The sequence below is a fragment of the Mchenga conophoros genome, linkage group LG16, assembly GCF_057382185.1.
Source record: "Mchenga conophoros isolate Kocher_MC1m ecotype Shallow Benthic linkage group LG16, M_conophoros_male_GT1.1, whole genome shotgun sequence".
Lineage (NCBI taxonomy): Eukaryota > Metazoa > Chordata > Actinopteri > Cichliformes > Cichlidae > Mchenga > Mchenga conophoros.
The window spans coordinates 24,576,889-24,591,539 of NC_140541.1; the positions used below are offsets into that span (position 1 = coordinate 24,576,889).

Here is a 14,651-nt window from a genome sequence, read left to right on the forward strand (position 1 = left end):
ACCAGTGAAACTGCCCTTTTTGTCAGTGTAAAGAGGATTTGCTGCACATTTCACCCCTGATAAACCTTCATATAAGAAAAAGCAGAGCACTTTCAATTGTACCTTTCAGTTTTTCTGCATGACAAAGACTATAGTAAATGGAGGAAATCTCTCAGCACGATTAAACTGTAAACATAAATGTGTAAAATTACCGCTGGCTTGTTGCCCAGACTGCCTGTAACTATTAAACAAAGATTTGGTTAATTAACAGAAAGTGCTCGGTTTTTGTTTTTAAACTTTGGTTTAGTACGCACAGCCATGGGGGACGTCTGTATCAATAAGAAAAGTTGAAAAAGAAATACAGTTAAAAAGCTCAAATTTATGCCTTGCCTTAAGTTTTTCAAAGGGAGGCAGGACTGGACTCTTTGCTGGACCGATTCTGGCCCCTGAGCCTTATGTTTGACACCCAACATAGACCCACTGACTTTAGGCTTACCATATTTTCTTACTCTGCTAGTGTCTTTTGGATTTTTGTGTAGGAAAAGATCTGAAGCTTTGAGGGCTACTAAACAACCAATGTATTGCAATATGACTCTGATCGCCGACTATTAGCTGTGTTTACCAACTGGTTTGCTTCATCTTGTCTCACTAATTCACATTTTCTGAGCTTGGGTGGCTTTATTCAGAACCACAGGTTTCTGTGGTTGACCACATGTAGATGTAGTCGTTTTTGTTTTAAACTATACACATAATTAAATTAACGGTCATTAAACAAATCTGGCAAAACCTTGCTCTTAGATCTGAAAAAATGCTGAATCCACTGAATATTCAATATGTCTGAACTTTTGATCTTCTTAAATTCGTCTGATTAAACTATACTGCTTCAATATACCCCCGTTTTACTGCTAAAACATTAAACACCCTTATTTAATTTATTTTGGGCCAGTGAAAAGGTGTCTTGCCATTAGAAAGTACATGTCTCCTGGGTTTTAAAGACTCAACTTTGCAAAATTTTACAAGGACAGCTCAATAAATGTATTTTTTATAGTTCTAGTTATAATTTGCTATTTTAAAAAAGTATCTTAGAATGAAAAAAAAAACCCTTAGTGTACACTTTAGATTAAAAAATAGACCTTGGGGCTGACACAAATGAAATCATGTACCAAAACCTTCCTGACTCTGAATGCCAGAAATGAAAAACCTCAGAGGAAACCTTGGCAACCTTTCCTGCAGCAGAAAGCAGTTTGGTTCCCACAGGATGGCATTTTTGAATGTCAAAAAGACATACAGCTATCAGGTAAAAAAAAAAAAAAAAAATCCTTCAGCTTTTGACAAGAAAAGCAAAAGTCCCTTTTTTAAAATCATGACCACACAATTTTGTGTCTGGGCAATCATTGTACTGTTGTGCAACCTTGTTACACAGGCAAGTACCACAGGTTTGAATAGAAAAATGTTCTGGTCTCTCACTGATATTTTTTGAAATTAAAATATTGAACATGAATGAGGTTTCAAAGACTCAAAAACTGTTAGAAATTACATCAAAGGAATGGAAATGCAATGCCAAAAAAAACCGCCTAAAACATGGTCATTAAAAAGCTTTCATGACCAAGTCGGCTGTCAGCCTTTCACTAAATTTTACTGTCACTTGTAAACAGACCAATAACATGCTAATGGATATTTCATAACAACAACAAAAAACCCTCCCTTGGAACTCAAGGAAACCTGAAAGACACATGTAGCATGGATGGGCAAACACTGCGAGACTGAAGTGCACGTCCAAGCTTCCACAACCATCGTGCAGTGTTCCTTCCCGATGAGATCTGCATCCAAGCCAGCACCCTGGAATGTGCTTTACCCAGGAAGCTGAGCAGTGTAGCCCACCCTCGAGCCCTCTCTTTGACAACCACCACATCTGCTAATCAATAGGCACAGCCTCCAGCCTACAAGCAACACTTAAGAGTCATGTCAGTTGAGATATCCCAACAACCTGCAGAGGCTTCGGCATCTCAGGGCTAAAATAATTCACATTTTTTCCCTGGAACTGTAAAACTCAACTATCTCACAGGCCTCTGGCAAGGATACAGAATGCACAAAACATATGGTAAATGGTAAATGGCCTGTATTTGTATAGCGCTTTTCTAGTCCCTAAGGACCCCAAAGCGCTTTACACAACCTGTCATCCACCCATTCACACACACATTCACACACTGGTGATGGCAAGCTACAATGTAGCCACAGCCACCCTGGGGCGCACTGACAGAGGGGAGGCTGCCGGACACTGGCGCCACCGGGCCCTCTGACCACCACCAGTAGGCAACGGGTGAAGTGTCTTGCCCAAGGACACAACGACCAAGACTGTCCAAGCCGGGGCTCGAACCGGCAACCTTCCGATTACAAGGCGAACTCCCAACTCTTGAGCCACGATCGCCCCATATCAAACAGTCCAAGAAAAATATACGTACAGTTACAGCCTTTCAGAAAATGTGCTGGTTAGAATCCTGATAATTCTCTCTCCACTGACAAACAACATCCCCACTAATAGTAAGTTTTGCTGAACTTGGCCCCAGTTTTCTCTTACAGTCAAGAAATTTCTGGGGTCCATTCAGGTCATAGTAAGGACTGAAGGAGAAATAGCTGTGAAAAAAATGACTGCAGAAATTTGGAGACATTAAGGAAAAGAGTGAAAACTGTTGGTTTTCAGTAAAAGGACATCACCGATAAGTCTCTCACAAGGTTGCTGGAACGACAAACAAGGATGTCTGGTAGAGGTGGGGGGAAAAAAGTCAAAACAGACCTGGATGCCTGAAAAACAAGGTCATATAATATATATTTAAACCAGGGATCATGGGCCTGTTAGAATTTCTCACGACCATGGTACAGATGAGAACATTACGTTAGTGGTGCAAACACAGTTGCGTGTCATTGACCACAGAGTAGAGATAATAGACAATTCACTAACTGTCTGTTGTTTGCAGGTATTTTAGGTATTTTGTGGGAAAAAGCTTGTGACTTCAAGAGTTTCATTTCCAGCTCTTTATCTGTACTGTTATCTTTTTCTCTCTGCAAGACTATAACACTGATGAATTCGGAGCTGGGAAAACAACAAGCCTTTATTATTTTTCATGTTTAGTCTGAAAACAAGTGTTGCGTCCCTCGTCTTGCTGAGATCCTTTCATTTTGCCACTCAGCTAATTGCAGTGTGTTTGTTGCCCACCACCCAAACCAGCTATGTCAGCTGAGTGTCTCTGACCTAAGACTATAAAACGTTTAAAACTGGAAACTGTTGTTTTTAGGCCGACAGTTGTACTAAATCACAACGGGCACAAACAGGGGAATAAAGGCTAAAGAAAATGACTATATTTCAAGCTGTGGTAACAAAAAAATGAAAAACTCTGCTCTCAAAAGGTTTTAGTGCATTACGCATTTCATTGTAGTTCATCTTTGTTTTAAAATATCCAGCCTTGTCAGACACTTTTTACTTAACCCACAGAGCTTCAGTTAACGTGTCGCAGCCTCGTTCATGTGTTTCTAGCAGCTTCATAAACCAAACCTGACAAGACTGAGACTTCAAGGAGGTAAAACTGGCTTTTTTACTCTTACCAGAGACCATGTGCCTGCACAGGTGGGCCTTCATAGGTGCAAAAGCTAAACTGCTCTCTGATGACTAATATTAAAAACACGATCCTCGTTGAAAATATATGACTGCACATGTTATGCTGCCTCTAATCTTGATGAAAGTGCATTGTGCACACTTTTCTGTTTCCCTTTAAAACGAAATATCACAATTTAAAATTGATCTCAAAGGTATCAAAGCAGTTCACAGAGGCACAAAAGCACAAACTCACTGGCTGTTTAGTTCAGCTTGCAGATTATTAACACCTGCAGCTGCTGTTTGTGCGCTCAGGGTCTCTCCACAATCCCGTTCAGTGGGGTGTGACGTTTGGCTGTGAGCTTCAACTCTCCATGTGGCTGCCAAGCAACACTCCCAGGGCGTGCACCCAGGGGTCTCCGTCCTAGTCTGTGCACTGTCTGCACCCATAAGACTTTACTGATAGTTTTTCAATTGAAGTAGATTTTGAAAAAATAAACTCACACGTAGGCCTAGATATTTCCTTACCTATCAAAACACAGTAATACTGTGCATCATACACAAAAACTGTTTCCCACAATCTCTACCATGACTTTGCTCAGTACCTCAGTAAGAGTTTGATCCCTAAATGGAAAAAAACAAGTCTTGCTTCAGTGAAAACCAATCCTGCATGGAAAGACCAATCTAGGCACAGCGCCGGCTAATAGCAATGTAATCTATTTTGCAGATTTAAAGTTGCCCACTCATCATTGCCACAAATTAATATGTATGAATTTATCAACCTCAAGATAATACCCAACTAGCAATACAGATCATACGTCAGTACACCGAACGAAATAGTAACTGCCGTTGTGGTAAACCACAGTAATGTCAATTAGCTTCGGTTAAGTTTTCAAGTCTTCAGTAAATTAGTGCTGACTCCTGTCTGTAGCCTGAGGTTTGAAGAAATCACAGAAGACTCAATTGCGAGAGGGGAAACTACTATTAGCAACCCATGTCTCTCTTTGGGGATATGAGTTCCGCTGGTCTGCTGGGCTAATCAGAAACAGGGACCCATTTACTCCACGCCTCTGCCTTACCAGAGGGGACAAAAAGCAGTCTTGTTTTTTAAAGGGCTCCTAAACAAAGAAGAATGCCAGAGACAGGAAGCAGAAAGGCCGCAATGACACCTCTGCATGCCTGCAGACATGGAAAAAAACCTGTGAATGATTCAAAGGTCACCCAGTGAAGGCCAGGACCTGTCGTTACCTTGACCTGAGTGGGACCCACTGCACGCACACTGACAGAGACGCTTTAAAGGGTCCTTAGGGGAGTGTGTTTGTGCATATAACTGTGACTGTGGGTTATGCAAACAGAGATGAGACGATGCAAGGAAGCTAAGTTGATTTCTCCCCAGTGGGGAGCATTTAACACAAACCATATGACAAGCCTTGCATTTCTATTGCTAATCCTACATCAATTAATTACCCCAGTGCGCCTGGGGTTAAGGCACCGACCATGTCCACCACATACATGACCACAGAGCTATCGTTTATTGTCTTTCCTCATAAAAATCTTCAACTTCAACTTGACTGTTAAAGCATAAGATGTGTTTTAAAAAAGCCCCTATGTGAGCAATCAGAAGATTTTAATGTGAAACTACTTTTCATAACATTTGCGTTCTCCTGTGCAGCCAATTGCATAACGTCTAGAAAAGCTTAGGGTTGCAGTGCATGTAATAAAACTTTACTTTTTAAATAATAATGAAAGAACTATCATTTCTGATTCTGCGCTGGTTACTGATAACTGCAGCAGGGCAAGGCACACGCCCGCCCCCATTTAGACGGAAGCACTATTCCAACAAAGTCTGCTCCTGGTTACGCAGTAAAAGCTGCCAGCAGGTCGTGGCCGATACAGATTTCAGCCATAATGCATGTTAAAGAGATTATGACAAAGTTGTAATTTTGGTAGTTGGTTCTGAAAACAAGAAGCGCCACATAAAAGCGTGTCATCCCAGTGCTGGTGGATAAGCAGCAGCGTGTCATGGCGACTGCGCTGCCATCTGAGCGATACCAAGTAACGCAGGAGGACACAAGGACAGAAACTCGCCAGTGCTATTTCAGTTACTTTCCAAAACCCTGGTTGGGGCAAGGCCTGCAATTTCAACCCCTGCTGTGGTTCAAGAAATCAGCCCTTTCTAATTATACCATGCTGGCCCAGGATGATGTAAAAATGATTACAGTCTCTTGCACGTTCTTTCGTCCTCATCAAAGTGAAGGTCCAGAGCCCACGAGGACATGCCCAACCCATAAAAACAGTTCAATATTATTTCAAGATACTGATTTAGATAAATATACATTAGCATACAAATCAATTATTTGACCAGGTCAAACTATGACAACCTTTAATGCTTATTCCAACAAATGTTCCAACTGGCTGACTCGTAAGTTTGCAAGAATGCCATAAAGAAGGAAAAACTATCATTTTCATTAAAACTTCATAAAAGGAAACTCTTAAAACGGAATAAATACTGATATGAGTATGGGTTAAAAGTGCAAAAGTATTTTAATTATGCATGTGGATCATTTAGGCCTTCGTGTTTCTTTCTGATGCAAACTGATTACATTATATAGTCATGCACAAAGGCTAGTATGCAAAGTGATTATCCACACCAAAGTCGTATCACTACAACTTCAAATTAATACTCCCCCCCCTCTCATGTGTCCTATCTCATTTCCACTTCTACCTTTCTGTTTACACTGCTGACTCATTTGTAATTACCTGAAGTGAGTCTGTGTAGTGCATTTCTCCTTTTAAATCTGTGCAAACAAATCGGATCCGTCACTCCTTGTGAGCAAATGCATTTGCCATGTGAAAGACACGGGCCTTTTGCATTGTCCTACAAAGGTATACTGCTTATGTAGCTTATTTGCCTCTACTCTGTACTATCCAGTAGTTCACTTCACTGTTAAACAGGGTAACAAAGTGCTAACACCCTTTCTCTAACACCAAATTAAAAGTATGCCCAAACATATCAGGACAGGACAATGACATTTCCACACCAGTCGCTTCAAATTTTCACAGCAACCTTGTCACCATTCACAGACAATGAACTAGATTAAACCCTAATGAAGGGAGGGATGCATACTGACTCATTGGCTTGTGATACCATGTGATGGCTGACACATTTCTCAGTGAACAGTTCTTATACTATATATGCTACACACAAAAAAACAATTTACCAAAGAAACAGTATTGTCTCTATTAATTTATCAACTTGCCTGCCCCAAAAATCTAAAGTTTAAGGTGCAAACTATGATATAAGTCAATGCAGTATGTTGCGATAACAAGCCACGATACGTTTTTCTCCCCCCTCTGCACACACATACTGTACAAAACTACAAACTCAGTCAAGTATCAGCTTCTCGCCAGTTAATCTTAAGCCCTACACACAAAATGAAGAAAGACTATAATTAATGCAGATTCTTTCAGTCAGCACACAAAGCACGATGACCATGGAACAATCCACCAAAGAAGAGAATTCTTTCGCTAGACTGAGTGCCAATGTGGATTTACTGTGTACTTCCGAGACCAAGGTGACAGTCTCACAAAAGCTGTCATGGTTAACACACAGAAACCCGCAGAGAGGAGAGAGACAGACAGACAAAGAATACAGAGTGGGGGGAGGGTCCTCAGTACGAGTCATCTATAGTGACGCAGGACAAATTGGATGTAATATGTTAATAAGACGCAAAGCTTTCTGGTTTCCAATACCAAAAAAAAAATAAAAATTACTTGTTGCGGCAAAGTAATGCAACCAATCTGGGAAACACTGAGGAGGCATCATTGCTTTCCCCATGAGGCCCTTCTCATTTCAGACCACTTTACTCAGTCAGTGGTAGCCATAGAAACGGTCAAAATACTGTACAAGGCAGCCTGAGAAAAGGCTGTAAAACATAGACTGATAAAGTGATAAATAATAAATCCCACCGACTTGTTAGCTCTCTTGCTATGGCTTTTTTGTTTCGGCTTTTCCAATTTCAGCCCAGGTTCATTCCTGAAATAGTGTCATGTGTGACATCTTGGCAGGATTTTTCCCATTTCAATGACTTCCTGTTTGCTACAATTAAAGTAAGGCACTAACATCCTCCCCACGGCCATGCCGCAAGATTTTAATTTTGCCTGCAACCATCAAATTTCATGAAGTTTTCAAACTCTCTAGAGATATTCTTCTCTTACTTGTTTTCACAGGATTACTTATCTATCCGTGCGGTCCCTGAGGAGAATCTTTAGTTTTAGCTTTTTAGAAACAGGAAAGCTTTGCTTTAAATGCATATGTACTTGGTAATTAGGTGCTTTATGCAATGTTAAGATGCTGCAGGCAAAGTAAGACTGCAAAGGGTTTTGGAGCTAGAAACACTAAGAGTGTGCGATTCGCTCTCTTTCCTCTGAAACACAGCCCTGCAGTAGCCCGAGCTCTGGAATGCCTTCCCCACTGGCCCCTGGGGAAGTGTGACTGAAAGGGAGGAGTATGTGTGGGTCTTGGGGGGAAAGAGGAGGAGGAGGTGAAGGGTAGCACTGGGCAGGCACCATGACATTTCCCATTCCTCTTCACAAATTGCCAATTTAAGTGGGTATGGGAAAAAGATATGAACCAGACAATATCTTTGCCATGTTTTATTTTAAGATTTGTGACAGGGAAGCAACCGGAATGCCAATAAAGGGGCCGAGAAGCAGACCAGAAAGACAACAACCCACATATTAGCAGAAATACTAAAATGAAGTAGATCTTAGAGTCTCAGAGCTTGTCTGATATCCTGAGGTGGAAATCCAAAATACAGACAATGTTTGACATAAACACAACAGCCAATTTTTTATTTTATTTTTTTTTAAATCATCCAACCACAGAAAAACAGTCTCTGGTCAGTTTACTAATGGAAAATTCAATCACTCTTATTTTGATAGTGCAGTCACTGGGTAACTTTCACCCTTCATATCCTGTGCTTTCCTACAGACAGGCTGACCAGTCAAGAGTCTTTGGACAAACTTTAACTTTCACCATTTTGGACAGAAAGTTATAATTCTAGCGTTTATTCATTGTTCTGCTCTTCTGATTTGCTCTGAGGATGAAGGGAACACTAACTAGAACCTTCAGCAGGTGCAGGACTTCTTCATGTGCCACCAGGAGAAGTTCCTGAAGTTAGATTGTAGCTGGTAATTAAAGGCTGAGGCGATGCAGGGTCACTGGGGAGGCAGCTGATTATACTGCTCTGTTATTTGTCACAAACAAATTAGCAATAAAAATATTTATTGAGGTGTATCTTATAGAGATCCTTAATCATCTAAGACAGATTTGCCTACGTTAGTGTGCACTTATGTGCGTGCACGTACATGAGTGCATGGTCTGCTCTGCACCAGGGATCTTTGCTCTGAACCAAGGGAGGTGAAATTAATTTACCCAAGTGGCCACATGAGAAACTGGGACTGTTGCGGAGGGTCACACCAAGAAGCTTATAAATAGAGAAACACGGTGCAGCCCTCCACAACAGTCCCAGTCTCTCATGTTGCCCGCACCTGCAGCTGAACTCAGTGCTGATAGTAGGCCTGCCTTGACCAAATATTTTCCTTACCAACTGTTATCTGTTAGTTAATGCAATAAAGAAAAAAGGCGCCTGTTAAGGACACAAAAGTGGTAGTGATTCTAAATATAGTGCAACAACGAGTAGGGAGGCCACACTAAGTGGATAATGGTGCACTACTTGCATGTCTGAAATCATGTTTGAAGTCAGCAAATCACACATGAATGTGATCTTCCTCTGACTGCCTGGTCCAAAACCTGTACCATGTAGGGGTTGGTATGTGCAAGCAGGAATGGCTATCGTGACGAGTGTCAGACAGTTGCCACCTTCTGACACATTCCCTAAGAGTTACATGCCTATTACAGGGATCACGGGTCTTATTTCAAAGTCTTGATTATCTTTCCCCCCCAATTTAGAAGCTTTTGTTCCGTTAAACAGCACATTTCCCTTTATTCCTTTCCCCAATGTGTGTCTACCTGCCTATATATGAAAAGGGGTGGAAATCAGCCTCCGCACGTGCAGGCAATTTCACATTAATTAAGATTTATAGAAGATGACAATGGGTACACTAGAATTTATGAATACAATGCACAAGTCTGGGTCTCCACAAAGATTTATGCATCTGACAGATTAATGATGGTGTGATTCTGCAAAGTGATTCTGTGTGTGTGTGTGGTTTTTTTTTTGGGGGGGGGGGCAGAAGTGTTTTTGAGTTAAAAAGAACGTACAGAGAATCTTTGAGGACCTCTGGTAGCACATAGAAAATAAAAGGGTATTTAAGTCAAACCTAAATCCTGCGATGTGAAACATATTGTGTTGCCAAGAACAACAACACCACCACTTGCAGTTTTCTAATTAGACAGACAGAATGCAGAAGGATGCTACCAATCTATTTCACAGGTGCTCCAGCTGGTTGCATTTCCTACAAAGAAAAAAAATAATTACACTCTTTCAGATTAGCATAATGCATCCAAAAGACAAAAGAAAAAGAAAACAAAAGATGTACATGACACAAACGCAAATGTTTTACCATCCATGGAAATCCAAATGAGCCCAGTGTCCATGCTGAGTTGTCGAGGGTTTGACCTCATTTCATAAGAGCTTTAGAATAAATTATGGCACATCCACTGTTGACAGTCTTGGCTGGAGAGTTATTGATATTCATGCTGGTAGAATCATGTTTGAATGTCTCTCTGCAGGCCTCCTCAGTACCCAGACTAGACAAGTGGGACACTGTTCACTGCCAGACTACAGGGTAAATATCCCTCTCGCCTCCTATCCATCCTTGTATGACACTAATCAGCCTTTTGAGTGAACATTAGGGAGTAAGTTGTTTTCTGTGCTTTAAAATTTTTTACTTGAGTGGCACTAACCCAGCAAGGGGTGCATTCTTAATGAATTATTTATATTCAATAGGTGCAGCGAAGGACTTGTAAAGAATATAGCTGTAGCGTCAGGGTCGACCAGTCAATTGTTTGGTCAATAGACTCTCACCTGAAAAAAATTCTCACTGATCAGAAAAGGTCTAAATCGATAGCTGTGTAAGACTGAGCCGATATCTTTGGCAGTAGTAGGAAAAGACCACCTTTAGGAAAAAAAAAGAAAGAAAGCATTTTATGAACTCCCCTGCCTTTTTGCAACTTTGGAGTCAACCATACTCAGAAACTCTGTTAAGAGTCTAAGTTTAATGTTTAATTTTACATTACATTGGCTTCAAACTAATTGGCATCATATAAAAGAAGAAGATCGGTGTGTTTGAACTTGAAAAACCAACAAAGCTGACATTATTTCAGCATAAAACAACAATTTAAAAATAATTTATTATGCTGAAAATACAAGCTTTTAATGTCTAATATCAATTTAGGCCAACAAGGCAAGCAGTAGTGTACCTAACAAAATGTAGAATATCAAGGTAATGTAGTCTGTGCTACACACAACTAACTGGTTAATAATTATAGACAATTTCAGTCTACTGAGATTTTCTTTGGTGGACTTTAGTGTTCTTATGTTTCTCTCTGGTCAATGGTCTAGGTCAGGGGTCAGCAACCTTTAAGACCCAAAGAGCCATTTGGACCCGGTTTCCACGCAAAAGAAAACACTGGGAGCCGCAAATACTTTTTGACATCTAAAATTAAGTTAACACTGTATATATTGTTTTTTACCTTTATGCTTTGTGTGAACAACTAAGGTGTGTTGCTTATGAAAGTGCTACAGAGAAAGTTACATTTTATTTATGTAATTAACACATTTTGAACTCTTAAAGAAATATAACAAAAAGACACCCAGCTGAACTAAAATGATCCATGTAGCAAATAAAAACTGTTGTGAGCTACCACCCTTATATCGCCTTTGGGCTTTTGGAGCCTTGACCTGACTTTTAAAAAAAATAATTGGAAAAAAAGCACTATGCTGCTAAAAAAAAATGAAAAATAGATATTTGCAAAATTCTGCCTAAATATGTATTTTACCAGGTTAAGGTGTGTGGCGGGGCGTCGTCTGCAGCGACGCTGCAGGGGAGGCGGATGCACCTGAGCGGCACCCGCAATCACGCCTCGCCGCCTTAACGTCTGTGCCATCTATGCTGTTGTTGGTGGTATATGTCGGGCTGTGAGCTGAAAAGTTACAGCCGGCTGTATGCGTACAGCAACCGTGTATGAAAAGTGGTCAATAAAGAGATGCTGAAAAGCATGTTCATGCAAACATTGTCGGGTCTGCTGTGATAGGTTTACAATGGGACTTCTGCTCCTGAACCTCTGCGCACAGGGTCTGCAAATCGGGGCTGTACGAAGTCACTTTCATGTTTACGCAGGACTGTAAGCTGTCATCTGTGAGGCGTGAGCGGTGTTTGTTTTTAACATAGTTCACGGTTGAGAACAGCTGCTGACATAATGTGGATCCGAAGATCCATAATTGGCCTACCTGGGGTTGAAAGTCTCGATAAATGTACGGTATTTCGGCGGGTACACCGGCTTCCGCGAGTGTGACGCTTATTTAGAGCGATATAAAAATAAAATTATATTTGATTATTTTTTCATTTCAATATCACAATAATCTTCCAATTTAGAAGTACAAGTTAAAAAAAAAGAATGAACATAAATAAAATACACTTCAGCTAAATACTTCTAATTTATTTTCCCAAACCATGCCGAGCTGCAGTATAAGGACTAAAGAGCCGCAGGTTGCCGACCCCTGGTCTAGGTACAGAAGGTTTTTTTGGGGGGGTTTTTACTGATGCAATTAAAAAGGGTTGATTTGCGGTGCTGCTGAGCAACTGACCCATTAATCTTTCCACAGTAATGCCATAAAAAAATTCTTGCACGGGTTTTACATGGGGGTTAATTGCAATGGCATCTTCTCCAACTCGCAGAAACAGCTGTCACATAGGACAGATGGACAAGCCTAGCACACGCATCTAAGCTATGATCAATCATTTTAATACTGTGAACAGAGCTCGGGGAGCCACACCGCTGCAATGTGGTTGAATTACAATGCTGACTGATGAGGGATGGACATGACTTTACAGATGTACATCTTTTTCCACCCTGATACTTCTGCAAAAACCTACAATTTCTCACTTTTATCTGTTAGAAATATTAAGAAGCTACTCTGAGACAAAAGTGGGGTTTATTTTCAGACACAAGTGCAAAATGTGGTCTGGAGACCTAGGTTGCCATGGAGATGTGGTTTAACAACAGATTTAGCTTGCCATTAGCACAGACCATTAGGCACAGCTTCATCTGGGGCCAGGTGAGGTCATGAGAACACCAGTAACCTCTGGACAACAGCCTGTTCGGTAATGTTAAATGGACAAGGATGCGGCACAAAGGCTGTTCACCAAATCCTTGCAAAGAGCCTAATCCCATAAGCAAACAAGGACCAGCGAAAAGCTTGCAGCTTTGTACTCTTCACTGTCAGTGGGAAATCTGTGCAAATTTAGCTTCAATCAATCTTGCCTCAATTCATTCTCAGAACAGAAGGAACTTTTCAACAAGCACATTTATTTTAAAGATTAATAATATATTTAAAAGTAGATAAACCATTCGGGCACCAAGCAGTGCTTTTTTAGGATGATCTTCAACTGCATATACTTCCAAATTCAATTCTATGCTTTTGTCAGTTTTGAGCAAATTCTGAGCAGACAGAGTTTTCAAATAAAAACCGATCCAAAAATAACACATTTATTAGAAGACTTTTTAAATGTGAAAAGGAAGCACTCAATGCAAACTGCTCCTACTTGAAGCAGTTATCCTCTGTTCCTTTGAGGGTGGGCACAAAGGAACCAAGGTCATTAGTTCAGGCTGCTGCAAACCCTCCTGAGCTAAGGATGGCAAGACATTCATCTGCAGGCACAATTACAAAAAAGGAAAGAAGAAAAAAAAATCTGTGTTCAGAAATGCAGAACAGAGCAGCGCAGAGCAAAGTAGGTTTAAAGAGAAAGAAAGGGGGGCGCCGAGCCCAGGACTGAACAGAGTTCTCAACAGACACCCACACAGACTTTTCTGAGAGTCAGACACTGTGACAGCATGGGCTGGTGTCTGCAAAGAGATGGCAGCAGATGAGAAGGAACCCAACCCTCAAAACGCTTGGGAAAAATATCAAAGCGAAGCAACGAACAGCTGGCACTTTGTAGTATCTCCTATGGGTGACATGATCATCTACTGCATAAAAGGAACACTTTAGGTACTTATTTAAATCACAGACAATGGCTGAGGAAGGTATGAAAGCAAAATGGAGGAGAGGAAAAAAAAGAAATCAGACAGAAGGAATGTGTCTGCCCAGGAAGGTCACGCTGTAATTAGAAAAACCTGTGGCCCGCTGACCTCTCCAGCCAATGAACTGTCATGACAGCCACTATCACCTCTTCAAAGACCATGTGAAAACACGCAGGCACGTTAACTGATAAACTGTTTTTTCTAGTCTTTGAAGTAGAAAAAACTGTTTGCCGACTGATGGGTGAAGGGTGAGGAGTAAGCAGAAAGAGTGTGGGATAAAGGGGGGGGGGGGGGGGGGGGGGGCAATTCGCCCCCTTAGTTTGGGAAGTCATATTTTGAAGTCGTCAGTGGAGCAGTCTGGAGGTTATCACCGTGTTTTTTTTTGATGATGACTGAGTCTGTATCCTCTTTCAGAGAAAAGCTGTGAACGAATGAACGTAAAAGTCACAAAGGCCATACTACCGTGACCTCTTATCACTTTAAACTTGGCGCAAGTAGCATGGGTAGACATCCATGGGACTATGACTGTCTGTGCCTCCGATTTGGATCTTTATATGCTGAAAAAAAACTTTTTTAATACAGGTTTAGGATAACAGTTGTTTAGCTGTTAATATAACCTGAACTTAGTTTGTGTCTTCCAGCTGTTCCTAGAAGTCTTTCTTCTGACCACAGTCACATGTGCACCACAACAGTTTATTACTTATAGTAATTTCCACTAAATGGTGATAGGATTAATGAGGATCTACGAGAAAATGTCATTGTAAAGCAGAAGCAGGGGAGAGCTTTCTTTTTTTGGTTTTAAAAAAAAAAAAA

General features: G+C 40.9%; 1 protein-coding gene across 3 annotated transcripts in view; it reads right to left on the reverse strand.

The window, feature by feature from the left end:
- LOC146556872 (protein TANC1-like) overlaps positions 1–14,651 on the reverse strand; it is a 112,325-nt gene that overhangs the window by 76,977 nt on the left and 20,697 nt on the right. The window lies entirely within an intron of this gene.